The sequence below is a fragment of the Pleurodeles waltl genome, chromosome 7 (genome assembly GCF_031143425.1).
Source record: "Pleurodeles waltl isolate 20211129_DDA chromosome 7, aPleWal1.hap1.20221129, whole genome shotgun sequence".
Classification (NCBI taxonomy): domain Eukaryota; kingdom Metazoa; phylum Chordata; class Amphibia; order Caudata; family Salamandridae; genus Pleurodeles; species Pleurodeles waltl.
This window is the reverse complement of record NC_090446.1, coordinates 1,038,223,113-1,038,240,153: the sequence shown is the minus strand read 5'-3', so window position 1 is coordinate 1,038,240,153 and position 17,041 is coordinate 1,038,223,113.

Below are 17,041 nucleotides of genomic sequence, written 5' to 3'. Positions count from 1 at the left end.
GTAACTATAACTCGCACCCCCGCCATGCATAGTTTTTTCCTCAAAAATGTTATTACAATTTTTTCCTAACTATAACATCCCTGTAACCATCGGGTTTTCAGTGAAAAAAAAAATAAGAATAATACTAAAATAAATATATATATATATATATATATATATATATATATATATATATATATCCACACTTTCTTCCTACCATAAGGAAGGACCGCACTCCACGGGCATAATAATTTAGCAAGATTTATTTGCACAAGGACGCGTTTCGGCGTTACCGCCTTCGTGGGGCCAAAAAAGTAAAAAGGTTTCCTCTAAGGTGAGTTTTATTACATATCAGAGCAAAAACCCAGACTTGGTATTAAGAGCACAAGGAGCAAATAAGGGTCTATTTAGTGATACAGATGCATAAGGGCAGTGGTACTGATGCAGTAGAGAGCTTTGAAAAGTATTCTCTGTTCCACCAATAGGCAGTGCAATGTACACCTGTCCTCTGTGACAAACAAATTTGCGCAATCCAAGAGCCATCTTCATGGCAATGTTCTGGGTCAAAAGCTTTGCAGGCATACCCAAATAACATGGATTGGCATTATTAAGTCCAGAAAGAATAGTTGCTGTCACTACCATGGCATTGTATTCATGTAGAATAAAGCTAAGGCTTATAAGGATACTACTGAATAACCCTGACCTTCAAGAGACAGTCCTCATCCAATTTAAAACGTAGGGGCATATTACAAGCCCCTAGCGCCTCCTTGCGCCACCCTAGCGTCATTTTGTTTACGCTAAGGTGGCGTCAACGAGGCCTTTTCCCCATGCCAGATTTACAAATTGCACCACTCCGTAACCCCTTGCGCCACATTATGCCTGCGCCAGGCATAATTTATGCAAGGGAAGCGTCGCCCCGTTAGGAGGCCCAGAAAAATGGTGCAGTAAAATCTCAGGTCTTTCAGCATTAAAGTTGAGCATATTCTGTTCATCCAAGACTGGGCTGCTGAAAGACATTGCTTTGGAAATTGCTCTTCAGTACAGCAAACAAAGAAGCTGGGTGTCATCAGTATTTGACATACATTCAAGACCAAATGCACAAATGATATTAATAAAAGGAAAAGACCATACACATAGGTGTACAAAACCTCGAGGAGCCCCGCATCTTACTTAATTAACTTTGTATCTGAATGGTGTCACTGATAGCGATTGACTTCCAACTGCAAGAAAAAAGGAGAACCAGGCATGAAGATAGTTCCTGAAAGGTCTACATCCAGTAAATAGTTGATCATAACAGAATGAGTGACACAATCATGTCAGCTGTGGGATGAGGCACTTAGTAAAGGGACTATGTGGAAAAGGCTAATCTGTAGTCTCACAGAGATCCAAACACTGCTTATAGATCTGCAATGTTCGGACAGGCACCTGAAAGCAACAATTCCTCTTGGGGGTGAGTTTGTGTATGTGTCTGTGAATGTGCATGTGTGAACGTAAGTATGTGTGTGCACACATGTATATGTGTGTATGTGTGCTTGTTCGTTCACACATGGAACACAATATTCTTCCCAAAGTAAAACAGGCATTGGCAAAGCCAAAAAATCTCGCCTAAACAAGAGCAATTGGCTTTGGCAATGTGTTTTGCCATGTTGTACACCAGTGTGACTGCTTGGGGCGTACAGTGTCATTGAGTGAAGTAGGAGGTGGGGTGGATTAGAATGGATTGTGGTGGGTGGTATGGAAATGAGTGATAGGGCTGGGGTGGGGCGGATTGGATTGGAGTGGGGTGGGATGGATTAGACTAGACTGGAGTGGGGTGGATTGGATTGGATTGGAATGGAATGGGGTGGATTGGGGTGGGGTGTGTTGGATTGGATTGTGTGGCTTGGGCTGAAGTGGATTGGAGTGGGGTGGATTGCATGTAGTTGGGGTGGAGTGCGGTGGGGTAGATAGATAGGATTGGAGTGGGGAAGACTGAAATGAGATGAGGTGGGTTGTATTGAAGTGGGGTGGGGCGGGGTGGCTGGGAGTGGGATGGATAGGAGTGGGGTAGGCTGGATTATTTGGATTGGACTGCAGTGGACTGAAATGGGATTGGGTGGGGTGGATTGGGTTAGATTGGGTGGACTGGAGTGGAGTGGGTGGATTGGAGTGGGGTGGGGTGGATTAAAATGAGGTGGGACGGATTGGGGTGAGGTGGACTGGAGGAACTGGAGGGGTGAGTTGGATCGGGGTGATGTGGGTTGGATTTGATTGGTATGGGCTAGGTTGGGTGGGATTGGACTGGGGTGGATTGCATTGAGGTGAGGTGGACTGGATTGACGTGGGGTGAATTGGATTAGAGTGGGGTGGACTGGAGTGTGGTGCAGTGGATGGAGATGAGGTAAATTTGATTGAGTGGGTAGGATTAGGATTGGGTGGGGTGGGGTGGATTGGATTGAGTGTGATGGATTGGAGTGGGGTGGATTGGATAGGGGTGGGCTGGATTGGATTGGATTGAGGTGGGGTGGATTGGATTGGGTTGGGGTAGATTGGAGTGGGTGGGTGGATTGGAGATGAGTGCAGTGGGTTTGATTGGTGTGGGGTGGATTGGATTGGTGTGGGTTGGATTGATCAGAGAGGAGTGAACTGAATTGGAGTGGGGTAGATCAAGGTGGTTTGGAGTGGGGTGGATTGGACTGGAGTAGGATGGATTAATGTGGACAACTGGATTGGACTGGAGTGGGGTGGATAAAAGTGGATTGTATTGGAGTAGGATGGACTGGATTGGAATGAGGTGAGCTGGATTGGGTAGATGGGGACTTGACTGGAATGAGGTGGACTAGATTGGATTGGAGTGGGTTGGATTGGAGTAGGGTGGGTTGGATTTGAGTGGGGTGGGGTGGGATGGACTGGAGTGTGTGGGTTGGACTGGATTGCAGTGGGGTGGAATGGACTGGAGTGGATTGAGGTGGGGTGGGGTGGATTGGATTGGATTTGGGTGAGGTGTATTGGACTGGAGTGGGGTAAATTGGACTGGACTGAATTGGGGGGGATTGCATTGGTGTGGGGTGGATTGTTTTGATGTCGGTGGATAGTGGTGAATTGGAGTGGGGTGAATTGGAATGGAGTGGGATGGATTGGATGGGGGTGAGATGAGGTAGATTGGACTGGCGTGGGGCAGATTGTTTTGGATTTGAGTGGGTTGTATGGGATTTGAGTGGGGCAGATTGGCTTGAGGCAGGTTGGAGTGGGGATGGTTGTTTTGGATTGGACTGGGGCAGATTGGAGTGGGGCAGATTGTTTTGGAATGGAACGCGGGGTGATTGGAGTAGGGCAGATTGTTTTGGATTGGAGTGGGGCAGATTGGAGTGGGCTGGATTGGAGTGAGACAGATTGTTTTGGTTTGGAGTGGTAAAGACTGGAGTGGGACAGATTTTTGGGATTGGAGTGGGGCAGATTAGAGTGGGGCTGATAGTATTACGGTGGATTGGAGTGGGGTTGATTGGATTGGAGTGGGGTGGACTAGATTAGTGTGAGGTGGATTGGATGGGAGAGGGGTGGGTTGGAGTGGGGTGAATTAGGACAGAGTGGGGTGGATTGGATTGGGGTGAGGTGAGGTGGATTAGAGTAGGATGTATTGTTTTATATTGGAGTGGGGCAGATAGGAGTGGGGCAGTTTGGAATGGGGCAGATTATTTTGGATTACAATAGGGCAGATTGGAGAGGGTAGATTCTTTTGGATTGGAGTGGTGCAGAGAAGAGTGGGGCAGATTGTTTTGGACTGGAATGGGGCAGTTTGGAGTGGGGTGGATTGAAGTGAGACAGATTGTTTTGGATTGGAGAGGGGTAGATTTTTTGGGATTGGAGTGGGGAATATTGTTTTGGAGTGGTGCAGATTGTTTTAGATTAGAGTGGGATGAATTGGAGTGGGGCGGATTAGATTGGGGTGGGTTGCGATAGTGGAGTGTGGTGGGTTAGATTGGATTGAATTGGGGTGAGTGGTTTGGATTGGATGGGGTGGATTGGTGTAGAATAAAGTGTGGTGGATTGTAAAGCGGTGAATTGGAGTGGGGCAGATTGGACGGCACTGCATGATTATCTGTTCAAGCATCATTTCGGAACATAATACAGAGACAATGTCGCTTCACAAGATTTTGAATATGATAATCATCATCTTTTGAGAAGAGCACCCATGAGCAAAAAAAAACATGAGTGGAAGTGAGAAAAGATTACTTTGAAAAAATAAAAAAAAGTTAGCTATAAAAATAAAACATTACAATTTTGTTTGTCCTGCTGGGGATGGTTTTGCAGTCACAAGCCTTCTGTTTGTCTTCAACAGGTCTTTCTGGATTGCTGTATCTACTGGGGAGCGTTTCTTGGTATGTCATATTCTTCACTTGTCTTCTCTTAAGCTTCTATTTGCTTCTTTATTGGGTTTAGTATATTTGCCTTGAGCTTTTGCTTTTTCTGCTCTTGTTTGGCTAGTGTAGACAGCAGCTTTCTTTTTCTTCCTCTCTTGAATTTTACAGATAGTCTCAATGGAGATTCTTTTTTGATGCTGGTGTTTCTTGGGATCCAGTACCTCCTGGAAGGTTAATGTCACTGTTTCTTTGACCTTCTCCCACTGACTTTCTACTGGGTCTCTGTTGTCCTCTAGTTCTTGCAGGACTTGAAACCTGTTACTGAGCGTGAGTGCGTATATTGCTGGCATTGGTTTGTTGGTTCCATGCATGCTTTCTTCAGCTTTAGCCTGGCCAAGGCAAGTTGATAGACTGATGCCACGTAAGCTCCTCTCATCACTCCCACATCCTGCGGGGACCTCTGGAACTTTCTTAGCAATGCAGACATGACTGATCTCATTAGCTGTTGAATGGTCTGATGACACAGACATTGCCATGTGTATGTTTTTTGTGGGAATGCAATACTATCTATCACCAGACTATTCAAGGCATAGAGATTTCCAAGCCTTTCACCATTCTCGTACATGTCGCTCAGGCCATGGTTGCCCATGTCTTTTTTGTACCTAGCTTTGTTGCTTCCAATCTTGGAATTGAAGTACCCCATCAGTTGGTGATGTCTCTCTCAACCCATTTAATTTCTCCAGGATGAACTGGAGTCTGTTGTAAAACTGTTCCTTTTCCTCTTCTTTGCTGCCATTTGTAGGTGCGTAGCTCTAAGTAAAATTTATGTTGGTCCTCTTTTTCTTTGTGGAGCAGGTCGCTGTGATGATTCTGGGACCATGGTCTTCTCATGCAATCAGAGCTCTGTTAGCTGTTGGTGTCAGCATTAGTGCTACCCCCTGAGTGTGTGAGGCAGTCTCTTCCTTGTATCCAGAATACAGCAGCAATCCGAGGTGGGTTTTGCACCATAACTATTATTGTTTACATTTTATTTGTTTGTGCTTGAGAATGGGGGGGTTATAGTTTCAATTAGCTCATTTGCAGTGGGTGTAAATATCAACTTTGCCTGAGGATGCTGTATTGCAGACATCTTCATGAAGAACTTGAATGGGGCATTCCTTGAAAGAGCAGTATTGTTGCTCAGGGACGTCAACAGCTGGTGTTTAATCCATAAGGGTTGGGGTTGTAGGAGAATCAGTACTGTTTGCTGGCAATGGGTGGTGATATTCAATGAATTTAATGTTGGTGAAAGCTAGGGTGATGAGTGTGGTCTTTGAAGTGGAGTAGGCTTGATGATGTGTTGCATGATGATAAGATTACCTATGAGGCCCAGAAGTGCTTCCTTCATGAACATGATAGAGGCACCACGGCTCACTTAGGAAGATAGTATAATTGATGGCGGATTTTGTGAAGAGGTCTGTCATATTCTCTGAGAAGAGGTCATTGGTTCAAGGTATCCATAGAGCATCTGAAAGGTTGTCATAAGTGTTTCTTTGAGTGGTAAATGGAAGGTCAAGAGTCCCATGGAGATGACACTGGTCAGGTCCCTGGGCATGTTGAGCCAGATGCACTGTTGGATCATGGCGAAGCCTCATGTGGTCTTTTGCTTACAACCAATGTACCCCTTGTATGGTGATTGTATCTCTAATGTGTGTCTGTAGCATGTTGGACAGAAGAGTGCTTGTTAATGAGCATAAGATGGAACAGAAAGACACAGATGGGCATAGGGAGACAGGGTGTGAGAATAAGTATTGATGGACATAGAAAGATTACTGTTAATTTAACAATTTATGTAATGCTTGTGGACCATTTTTTAAAAAACATGAGCGATAATGGTAGTGGGTTGCATCAAAGGAATGAAATGGTCAAAACAGATGGGAAAATTGAGGGGAAGAAGGACAAGTTGGGGAACTAGATGTATGATGGGTGATAGAGGCTGATTTTTAATAGAGGAAAATTCAAACATGGATACTGATTGATACTGATGGAATGAGCAGTATACCTAGAGAAAAGATAAAAATGGAGGAGCAAAGGAAGTTACAGGAGAGAAATGGAAACAGAGAGGGAATGTGAGAAATGAACAAAAAGAGAGAGAGGAAATGAAGAGGGGGGAACTGAAATTAGCAGTTTTAAGCATCATGGGAAAGTGGAGGGTGCTGTTGAGGTGGGGGAGGCATGGGAAAAGAAGGCATTTGACAGTCAGGGAAGAGAAAAGTTTAGACTGGAGAGACAGTCATGGAATGGAAATGGCTCATGGAGCAGCTGGACTGAAGAGTAAATACTGGTGTCGGGGCTGAAGAAAATGAGAAGTTGGGAAGTTAAACAAGATTATTTAGCTTGTAGTGCAAGAGTAGAATGGGTTTAAGGTAGAAAGATTCATGCTGGGTTGGAAGGGAGAGCAATGGAGCGAGGATAACTAGGCATCAAGGTAGGGATTATGGGGCAACCAGATACGGGCTGGCCTCTAAGATTATTAGTCAGTAGCAAAAGCAATATCACTGACAGGCCAGTTTAGGCCAGTTTATCTTGGCTTCATGAGCCTCACTAGTGGTGATAGTGGCCAATGGGCCTGTAACCCTATGGACAGCAGAGAAGGAGCTCCTAGTAGGACCGCAGCACTGAATTATGCGTGTACATGAGTACAATATGTCTCATACTTGGCTGTAGCTGAGCAATGCTTGATCTATCACCTACTTCGACTCACTTCAAGCCCATGCTCCATACTGCTCCTTCTTGAGAGCATGACCTTTGCACTTTGTTGTATCCGCCAGGAGTATGAATCACTGCAACCCCCTGAAATATGATGCCTCTACCCGAAACTGGCTACCTGAGGCACACATCTACATCAAATGTTAGTGCAGAGTCAGATACTTATTTAGAAAATGGTTGGGCAACCTGCAAGTGTGCTGGTCAGGGAGACCTGTGGTCCTCTGATCCCCTTTGGAAAGACCTGCCACCATAGTTAGACAACCCCTGGCAGGCAGGCAGGAGCAATCTCAGTGCCATAAGCAGAGCCTCTGCTGCAGCAGGCCCACTGTTGGCATTGTAGCCGTGTCACACAGACACCATGTGGAATGTGCCTGTTCAGTGCAGTTTTTTTATTTTTCATAAACAGACTTCTAAAGTGGAAGGTTATTATTGAAAAGCAAATAACAAATAGCCCTAATGTCTGTAAGTAGTCTCCCAGCATATGGGGGATCCTTTTTTCGTTTACTGTTTGAGACCACCATGCTTTCCCTAACAGTCCCGAACAGGAAAAATGTATCAGAATGTCCATCATAAGTAAGGCTTGCTGTCTTACATGCATTGAGTGAAAGTCCAATGGCCGATAGGCCCTCACCCACAGTTTTCACCAACAGAGTCAGAAATATGGCACTTCCTCTACTTGAAATAGAGCTGTGGAACTGCGACATCTGCTGAACTTGCCACACAAGATATCCACAATTTTTTACAGATGTCAAATGAGCCCCTCAGTTTTTTAAACGTCTGAAAATGTTAACATCTCCATGGATGGTTCATCCAGGGGCGGCCCCTCCATGTGGGTGGGGCCTGGCAATTACTGCCGAGTGGCAGCAGGGAGCTGTGCACTTCTTTAAAGTGTGCAAGTCCCTTTGACCAGCCATCTCGCAACTGCCAGCCAGACATGCACACTTTAAATGTCTGTAACCCAGCTGGCTTAAGACTGCAGGGTTAGAGAAATCACAGGCCTCCAGGGCTCTTGTGAGCTCTGAGAGAGCCCGCTACCACCAGTCCTGATGCTGCTTTCATGCTGATTACCAGCATGAAAGCAGCGCCAGCAGGAGGATGCCACGAGGAAGACGCCTGCAGCTAAGTGACTTTTTAAAATTGTTATTATTATTATTGTGGCCCCGCCTCCCCCGCCGTAAACATAAGTCAGACGCCACTGGTTTTATCATCAGGTCGTTGTAGTGCAAAGCCTTTTCACTGACTGCATATCAATGTGGAGTAAAGCCTTATGAAAAAAATGGTTACCACTCAATGGAAATAAATAAGTTCAAGCAGTTAAACTTTAAGGGTCAGTTGAGGGTACCTGCAGTAAACAAAGCCAAGAATCTATTTGTGAGCAATCATGAATAACAGTATATCTTGGAATTGCAGAGAAACACCAGAAATATAATGTCCATGGAGAACCTCAGGTTGCATAGCAAAAATAGTCTACCAAAATGCTGTTTATATATCGAAAGACTTAAACTGATTAACTAATGTGAGAGAAGGTCTCATCAGAAAATAACTCATAAACTGAAAACTAATGCAGTGGTTGGCCATGTTGTTGTAGAACATTGGACCATCATGGGAGAGTGGACACTACAAAGGAGGGCTTAGAACAAGAAAATTAGATATTGCTCATGTGCAACAGTTTAAGGGCCTGATTTAGACTTTGGTGGACTACGTACTCCATCACAAACATGACGAATATTCCATCTGCTGAATTACAGGTGCATTATATCCATTGCCACTTGTAATATGATGGACGTGATATCTGTCACATTTGTGACAGAGTAACCTATCTGCAAACTCTAAATCAGGCTTTAAACAGTCTCTCAATAGCCCTTTTTGGCCTTATTGGTAATTAACACACAGATTCGAGGCGATCCTGCCCAACTTGTATTTGTTATGCAGAGTCATATTCCTTGCACTCAGACCAAGCAAAGCTGGAGAACTTGTAAATGTGTCCTTCCTGAGAAGAAAGACAGCAGCACCATGCATAAGGCCTCCATCGGGGTATAATCAAGAGACAAATTCTGCCCAACGAGGCTGAAGACTTCAGACGTCCAGTGAAGCCAACTCACCTCCTCGACAAATGTGAATGGCAAAGCAATTAAGGTGTTCAACCCATCAGCAACAGAGGCTTATCCTGCCAGGTAAGCCGAGGTGGGAGAGAATGGATCGTTCTGAGAGAGAGAGAGAGAGAAAGAGAGTGACATCCATGAGGATGCATATGACACTAGCTTTACTGCTCTGGACCTACTTCTGAAAGCCTGCTGTACTTTGGATACTGAAGCTGCAGATTAGTCATGCTGCAGGACTTGAGTGGAAGAGGGTGTGAGGCGGGGCAATACATTGCCTGTGAGCACATCTGTGTGTCTAAAGTTAGTACTGTTTCAGGCCCGACTTTCTTCTCACCCTAACTGGAATGCCTGATATTGTTGTGTTACTCCTTTCGATGCAGAAAACTCTAGGACACTCCTCAGGGGTTGGGCCAACTCATCCTCATGGGTTATTTGTATTGGTGCTGAGTGTCCAATTCTCCTTTTGCGTTTATACAAAGAGACGTCTTCTAATTCAATCATGGGTCAGAGACAATCTCTAAATGTAAGATGCTCAGCCGATTGGTTTACGTTTTTAAATTCCTCATGATTCATCATATTAAAATATAATTGTAAGTCACCCTCTCCATTGGCTGCTTTCTGGTATACTGTAGCCAACACGTGTCTCACACTTTTAAATGCAAGGCAAGTGCTTTCTCAAGGCTAAAGAAATTGAACAAATTAACATTTTTATTATATTATACATTCTTTTTTTGCAATACACACCTGTGCCAATTTTTCTATCTATCTCTCTCTCTCTCTCTCTTTTTTTATATATATATATATATATATATATATATATATATATATATATATTTATATATATATATAATTATATGCATAAATTGTCCATAGGTCATTGCATACTATAGTCATATTTCCCTCTACTAATCCACTACTAATCCTTTTGGGTTCTAGAATAGCGTGCTACCTGCCTAAATGCAATTCTATGCCTCGTCAGGGGTAGTAAGCACTATTTAAATACAATGACAATGCTTATGTATTTTTGGACTTCTGTAGAAGCATGCTGGTGCTCAGAAAGCCCCCCACCCCCTGAATGGGGTGAAAAATGCCCTTATACCCCCATTCACCTAGGAGGTTGTTTATCTCAGTGATTAACATAAAAAAGGTAAAGGAACGAAAGAGAAAACAAATGTAGGTGGTCCTTAATAAATAAACTTTATTATAAACCGTTTCCATAAGTTTCTATTATTTAACTAAGGTAGTTACAGGATGGTATCTACTTACTTACTGGCACTCTATAATAAGTAGGTCTAAACATCTTGTTACTCCTTAGTGGCGCTTGTTCCAGATTCTTTTGAATTCTGTCTTAGTTTGAGGATCTGTAGAAGAAATTTGAAGATTTGTGATAGAGCTTCATTGTTTAGCTATTAAGTTCACCAGTCGCTTATGCCTAATAGTTAAATGTATTCTGAAACCCATTGTCGTCTTTCTGGGGGCCAGTTTAGCAAAACACGGCTAATAAAGAAAGCTCATGCATTTGAGAACCTTATCTTGGCTCGTGGGACTATGCATTTACTCCTCAATCTGAGCCATTTGTAAACCATGGTTTATATTCTCTTGTCCCATGGTCAGGGACAAAATAAATATCCGCTTGTCTCAGTGAAAATGGGTTGCTCACCCCCGCCGAAATTAAATCTAGAGTAGGCAGGATCTCGTTCTAGTGAAAGACAAATTACAGTCAAAGTACCTTATTGAGTTCCTACCTGATATTCAGATGCACTGCGGTCCTGCCGTATCTCCATATCGACCATGTCGGGTACAGCATTGTGTATCGGAACCATTTAAATGGTCTGCGTGGGGTTAGTCCTGTTTCTATGCTAGATTACTGTGTACCGTATTCCTTTCAATGGTCATGCCATCTTGGAAAGGCTATGTTAAGCGATTTCATAGTAAGTCTGCATAAGTGCCTAATCTCTTCTTGCTATCTTTGTTGAACTTCATACCAAACTTTACCATGTTCTCACCTCCTTCTATATTGAATCAATATCCCATACCGAAATTGGCCAGAAGAAAATTGCTTTACGATTTTTTTGATGTTTGAAAGACTCTATTCCCCCCTCATATTCATGGTCGATTGTGTTTATGGAAAAGGCCACACCATTTTAAAAAGGAGATGTGGGTTGGGTGGGGGCGACAAATGCTTCTTCATTTTGGGGGAAGTATGAGGTGGGGAGGCAGTTGGGGGCAGTTGAGTTGTTTTGGATGAGTTTTCTGTACCCTTATCCACTCAATTGCTGCTTTTATATTTTTTATTCTAGGTTGTCACATAGCATAGTCTTCATAAAGTTGCCAGAAAGCCCTTCTGGACCAATTCCTATGTGCCTTGCTGGGGGAGTCAGTTCCCTCTTATTACCAATTCACACTTTGATCCGGTCCATTGTGTTGTGATGCCTACTTTATGGCCCCATATACAGTACTTTCATGGAATGTGAATGGGCACCTTAACCAAATTAAAAGAGCGACAGTGCTGCAATCTGTGCTACAGCTCTGTGCTTCCATTTTCTTTCTGCAGGAAATGCATTTGATGGGTGTTACCTGCCTGTTATTCCCACGATATGAGATTGATTGTGTGTATCACGCAGGTTTTGTTCGGGGATCCCGAGGGGTGGCAATACTTCTGCGCTGTGGCTTCTCGATGGTGATGCTGCAATCGTGGCTGGATACCCAGGGCCGATATGTTGCTCTGGCATCTTGGATATCAGAAGGTCATCCACTCAACTTGGTCTGTGCCTATGCCCCACCTAAGGCACTTGAACCGTTTTTAGGCGCACTTACAGATATAGCGGACCAGATGCCTCCAGGCCTCACTATTATAGGCAGTGACATGAACACTGTCCCGAACCCTGCCCTGGATGCTATGCGGCCCCCATCCAAGGTGCGACAATGTTGCTCCACTTCTCTATATAAATGGCTGGCAGGTCTTGGCCTCAGTGATGTATGCCACCCCTGGCATCCTAAGACCTGACTATGTACACACACATCATCTGCACACCACACTCATGCACGTATTGATATGGTATTTATGCCGGCCACAGATTTATCGTCGGTATCCCTAATCCGTAGGTTGGCTTGTGACATATCTGGTCATGCCCTGCTCATCAGTTTTGGCACAACGGACTCAGCCCGACGTCCCATGTGGTGCTTAAACGCATGGCTGTTACAAGATGACCACTTTGTTGATAAGATTCGTGCATAGCTCAATTCTTATTTTGCGGTTAATGACGGCACTGTCCAATTGGCGGCGACGCCGTGGGCTGCATGTAAAGCCACAATCCGGGGCCATGCTAAAGCCCTTTTTCTATGGCAAGACAAGGACAAACAAGCACATATAACCTGCTTGGAGGTCCGTGCATTGCAGCTGGAAACCCTCCTTGTAGGCAAAGAGTGTGGTGATGTAGATCAAGCGCTTACATTGGTCTGGGAGGAAATTCGAGCCCATTCACTGGAGGTGGTGAGACAGATCTGGCGTGTCTCCCAGTTGCAGATATATGGATGAGGAGATAAAAATAGTAAACTACTCTATTGGCCCACAATAGGTCCTTAGCAGGATCATACCTAAAGTTAATGGCTCTTAGGGGGTCTCCCCAAAGTTCATCCTATAATATAGAAGCTACGTTTGCGCATTACTGTGCCACTTTGTAAACAGAGGCATCACAATCTGCCTCGGTGTTGGAAACAGTACTTCTCAAAGAGATCCCCATGCCTTGCCACTACAGCACTCAGCACTTAGCATTAGACTAGCCCATCTCTTTGGAGGAGATTGGTGATGCCAGCTTGTCCCTCAAGACTGGGATAACACCTGGTCAGGACAGCTTCCCTGCTGATTTTTACACAAAAGATGTCCTTGCTGCCAGTCTGCACGTGTTATATAAAGAGGCGGTGTCGCTGGGCACCTTCCCGCATGATCTCGATCAGGCCACGATGGTGGTTCTGCCAAAAACACAGCCCCGTTGATCTCCTGCTCAGACTATCGCCTGATCTCTCTACTCAATGGGGTAATTTGCACAGTTGCGGAAGTCAAACATATTTAAGATGTTTATATACAGTACAGCCATTAGAACCCAGAATTCTGTCATACAACATTAAAACAGTCAACAAAGCTAAGATTAGATTGTCCACTGATTGTTCAGTTCCTTCCACAGTTGCAATAACTCTGGGCCAGCCTGGAAACTCCCCAGCTATTGGGACCAAACTTTAGCATGTTTCTGTGGACATCCATGAGCCCGGTATATCAACTATTCTATTTGATCGCACCAGTCTACCGTTCGTCTCCACCTCAAGAGTGGGGGTGGACCACTCGCCGTCCACTGAACTGCAGTATCCCTCATCACCACCAACAGGTCTATGCCCAACACAGTTCTTTCTGCCCTTGACTTCCCAACTCCCTCCATGACACCCCAGAATTACCACATAGGAGGATGGTTCTATTGTGTGACTCAACACCATGGAGAGTTCACTCAATACCTGCCTCCAATATCGTCCAATAGCTGGGCAGCTCCACACGACATGGAAAAAATCAGTAGGTGAGCTCGTACAACGAATCCATCGTAGGAATGACCGCAGTCCTGCACGGTGCAATCGTAAGCACAATGTAGTTAGTATAATTGCACCAGTCGCAGCCTGGAGGAGATAGTAATCTCATGAGGTGCCATAAGGGCATCCCTCCAGTCTGCATCTTCTAATGATCCCAGCCATGCCTCCTAAGTGGAACTCAGGAGTTGGAGGGGGGCATCTGAATTCAATATCAAGGACATATATATCTGAGAAACTCCCCCTTCTCCAGCCTTCCCATAACCACCTTTGCTTCCATTGGCCTAAATTCAGGCACCAAGGTGTCCCGGGGTATGTGCCCCTCAGTGCATGTCGTAATTGTAGGAATTTATAAAGTTGTGCATTTCTTAGGGCATGGGTTTGCTGCAATGTCTCGAAGGACATCATATGGGAACCCGACCAGATGTCTCTGACCAGTGTTATACCAATGGCGTCCCATTGCAAAAAAAACCCAGGCTAGCCACCTCACACAACCACTTCCCCCACCATAGAAGCGTGTGCAGCGTGATTTCCCCCCACCATCCTGTGCGGTGCAGTGTTCCACACCACCCCACAAACATCTTCCTGGTGATCTCCGGAATACTGTGGGAGACAGAGCAGGTCCATTACACATGGAAACCTCATCAGTCTTAGTTCTAAACGATAGGCTAGATCATCCCAGCCCACAGTAAGCCATTCATTGATTATCAGAATTTGCGATGACAAGTAATAAAATTTGAGATTGGACATACCTAGGCCACCCTCATAGGGGCCGCGTTGGCATGTATCCCAGCTGCGTAGCCGTCTTTTGCCCTAAAAATGTGTTAGCCACCGCATCCATTTCCCTGAAACAATTGCTTGGTATGCTGATGGGAAGATCCTAGAACAGATATCAAAATCTAGGCAGCTCCATCATTTTGTATAGTGCTATACGGCCCATAACATTCAAGAGAAGGGAGTTCCATTTCTTGAGGTCCACCCCAGCCCAACCCATCTCTATTGAAGGCCCAGTTCACAGATGGATCTACGGCCACTCTAATGCCTAAATATGTGAAGCTATCGGATAGGAATATTCGACTGCCAATCAATGACATCCCAAGACCTCAACAGAGGTACGAGAAGGGATTTTTTTTACGTACAGTTTGACACCAGAAGCCTCAGCAAACAAACCTAGGAGGTGGAGGCAACGGGGACCACCTTTAGCTGGGTTCGACATGTATAATGTGTGTTGTCGGCATGAAGGGCAACACAGTCCTCGTCACCCGTGGGCCACCTCCAGCCGGTGTATAGTGGGCAGCCATGCAGCAGCTGCGTAAGGGGCTCTATAGCCAAGGCAAAGAGTAGTGGAGACAAGGGTAACCCTGACTCGTCCCTCTATGGATATTAAAGGCCTCCAACGGCGTCCCAGTAACAAGGACATGGACAGCTGATCGCACATGTAGTAGTTGGACCATATGCCGGACTTTGCCACCAAAGCCGGCCTTACTGAGTAGTTGGGCCAAGTAATCCCACTCTATAGTATCAAAGGCCATTTTCAAAAATCTGCCCCTTAATGCCTAAACATAACCGAAATCAACAAAAAACACAGTTACTTCATGGCAGACCGCTACACTATCCAGTCATGTTATGTCACTGAAATCTGTTCTTTGTGTTTGTTTTTCACTATATTATCTACAGTACAAATATTAGAATATGCAAAAAACAAACAGTAGCAAAGCCTATAGCTCACTTCTTTTAAGTGTTGGTGCAAAGCTTTTGGCTTTGCAAATGCTTTTTCCCCAGATGGCTGCTGTAAGTGAGCAAGCATTGTGGCCCCTTTTCATACACTTTAAGAAAAAACAGTTCAGGATGACCTCCATGCATGCATATGTAAGGTGGTCATCTCAAAATGTCGTATCTACACTTTGAATAAAATATTCCACCTAATCAGAAGCAAGGGACTGGCCCAAAGTCCACTCTTTGTATTGTAAACAAAAGGGGCCTGATTCATAAAGGTAAACTTAAAAATTTTTGCTATTCATATACAGTCTCCGCACTCATTGCAGTGACTCCGCACATAAAATTATGAACTCGTAAATTCTTTTGTGAATAGTGAAAACCTTACACTTACACGGAGGAGTACGTTTACGTTTTTGAACCAGGCCATATGTCTTCAACACCAAACATCTAAAAGCTGTCTGCAAGTGAAATTTTATGCAGCACAGAACTACATATGGCAGAACTTGAGATCAATTCATTCCTTCATAAATACAATTGACAAAACACTATCTATGATTTGGTATTCTGAAAGTGCTTTACAATTTAGCTGGGGATTAATGGAGCGTTGTACATTGATTCAGCTGACACAGGAGCCATTCCAGAGAACTGGACAAAAATAGCAAGAAGCATAGACCCAGTAATGGCAGTGGCCACCACCAGAAGATACGTCTTAAAATAAATTTTGGAGGCCTGACAGGTATTCATTATTTATATATGGGAGCCTGAAATCCTTGTATAAAAGCCTGTCCCTTATTTCCTTATTACAGTTGAGTTGTGATGTACCTGCTCAACTGTAATAAGTAACTACATGCGACTTCTGATGTCACAATGCCTGCTGCCAGAGCCAGTACCCAGGGTGAAAGGAAGATCACGCATAATAATAGCAGTCACAGTTTAAGTGAAGAAAATGGCAAATGGTTTTTCCTTCTTCTGATATGTTTTTCTAAAAAAACAATGTGATCAACAGTAAGGAGATGTTTATGGCAACCCGGGGATGATCCTAGCGACCTTAAAAACCTCTGCCCTATTTCTCTTCCTGCCTGCCACTGCCACGATCTTTGAAAAGCACATCAACCAAGAATTAGCCAATTACGTACTTACCTGGCTGTCTGGATCCCTCACAACATGGGTTTAGGAAGCATCTTAGTACCAAATCTGCTATCCTGGCTGATGAAGGGTGATACCCTGAAACCGGTCCTAGGATGCTTGTTTCCAGTCCACGGAGGAACTGGATTGGTAGTTCAGGCTAGACTGTTCCCATGAGGAACAGGGTCAAGACTGATTTGCATCTGGCTGAGTCCAAACTGAGGTGGCATGGTGAGCAAAAAAGCGATGTATTAAATCCAGATCTTTGCAACTGGGATGAAAGTTTGCATTGCTCGGCATTCCGTCCGTCATCCTTTTGCTCCAAAATTTGCAGAACTGCATCACTTTAGAAATGCAGGGATGTGCTGTATTCACTAAAATACAGTGCACCCCTATGTTTCCTCCTGCATTAAATTTAGCTTCCAACACAGGCACCCTTGCACCATAGTGCAAGGG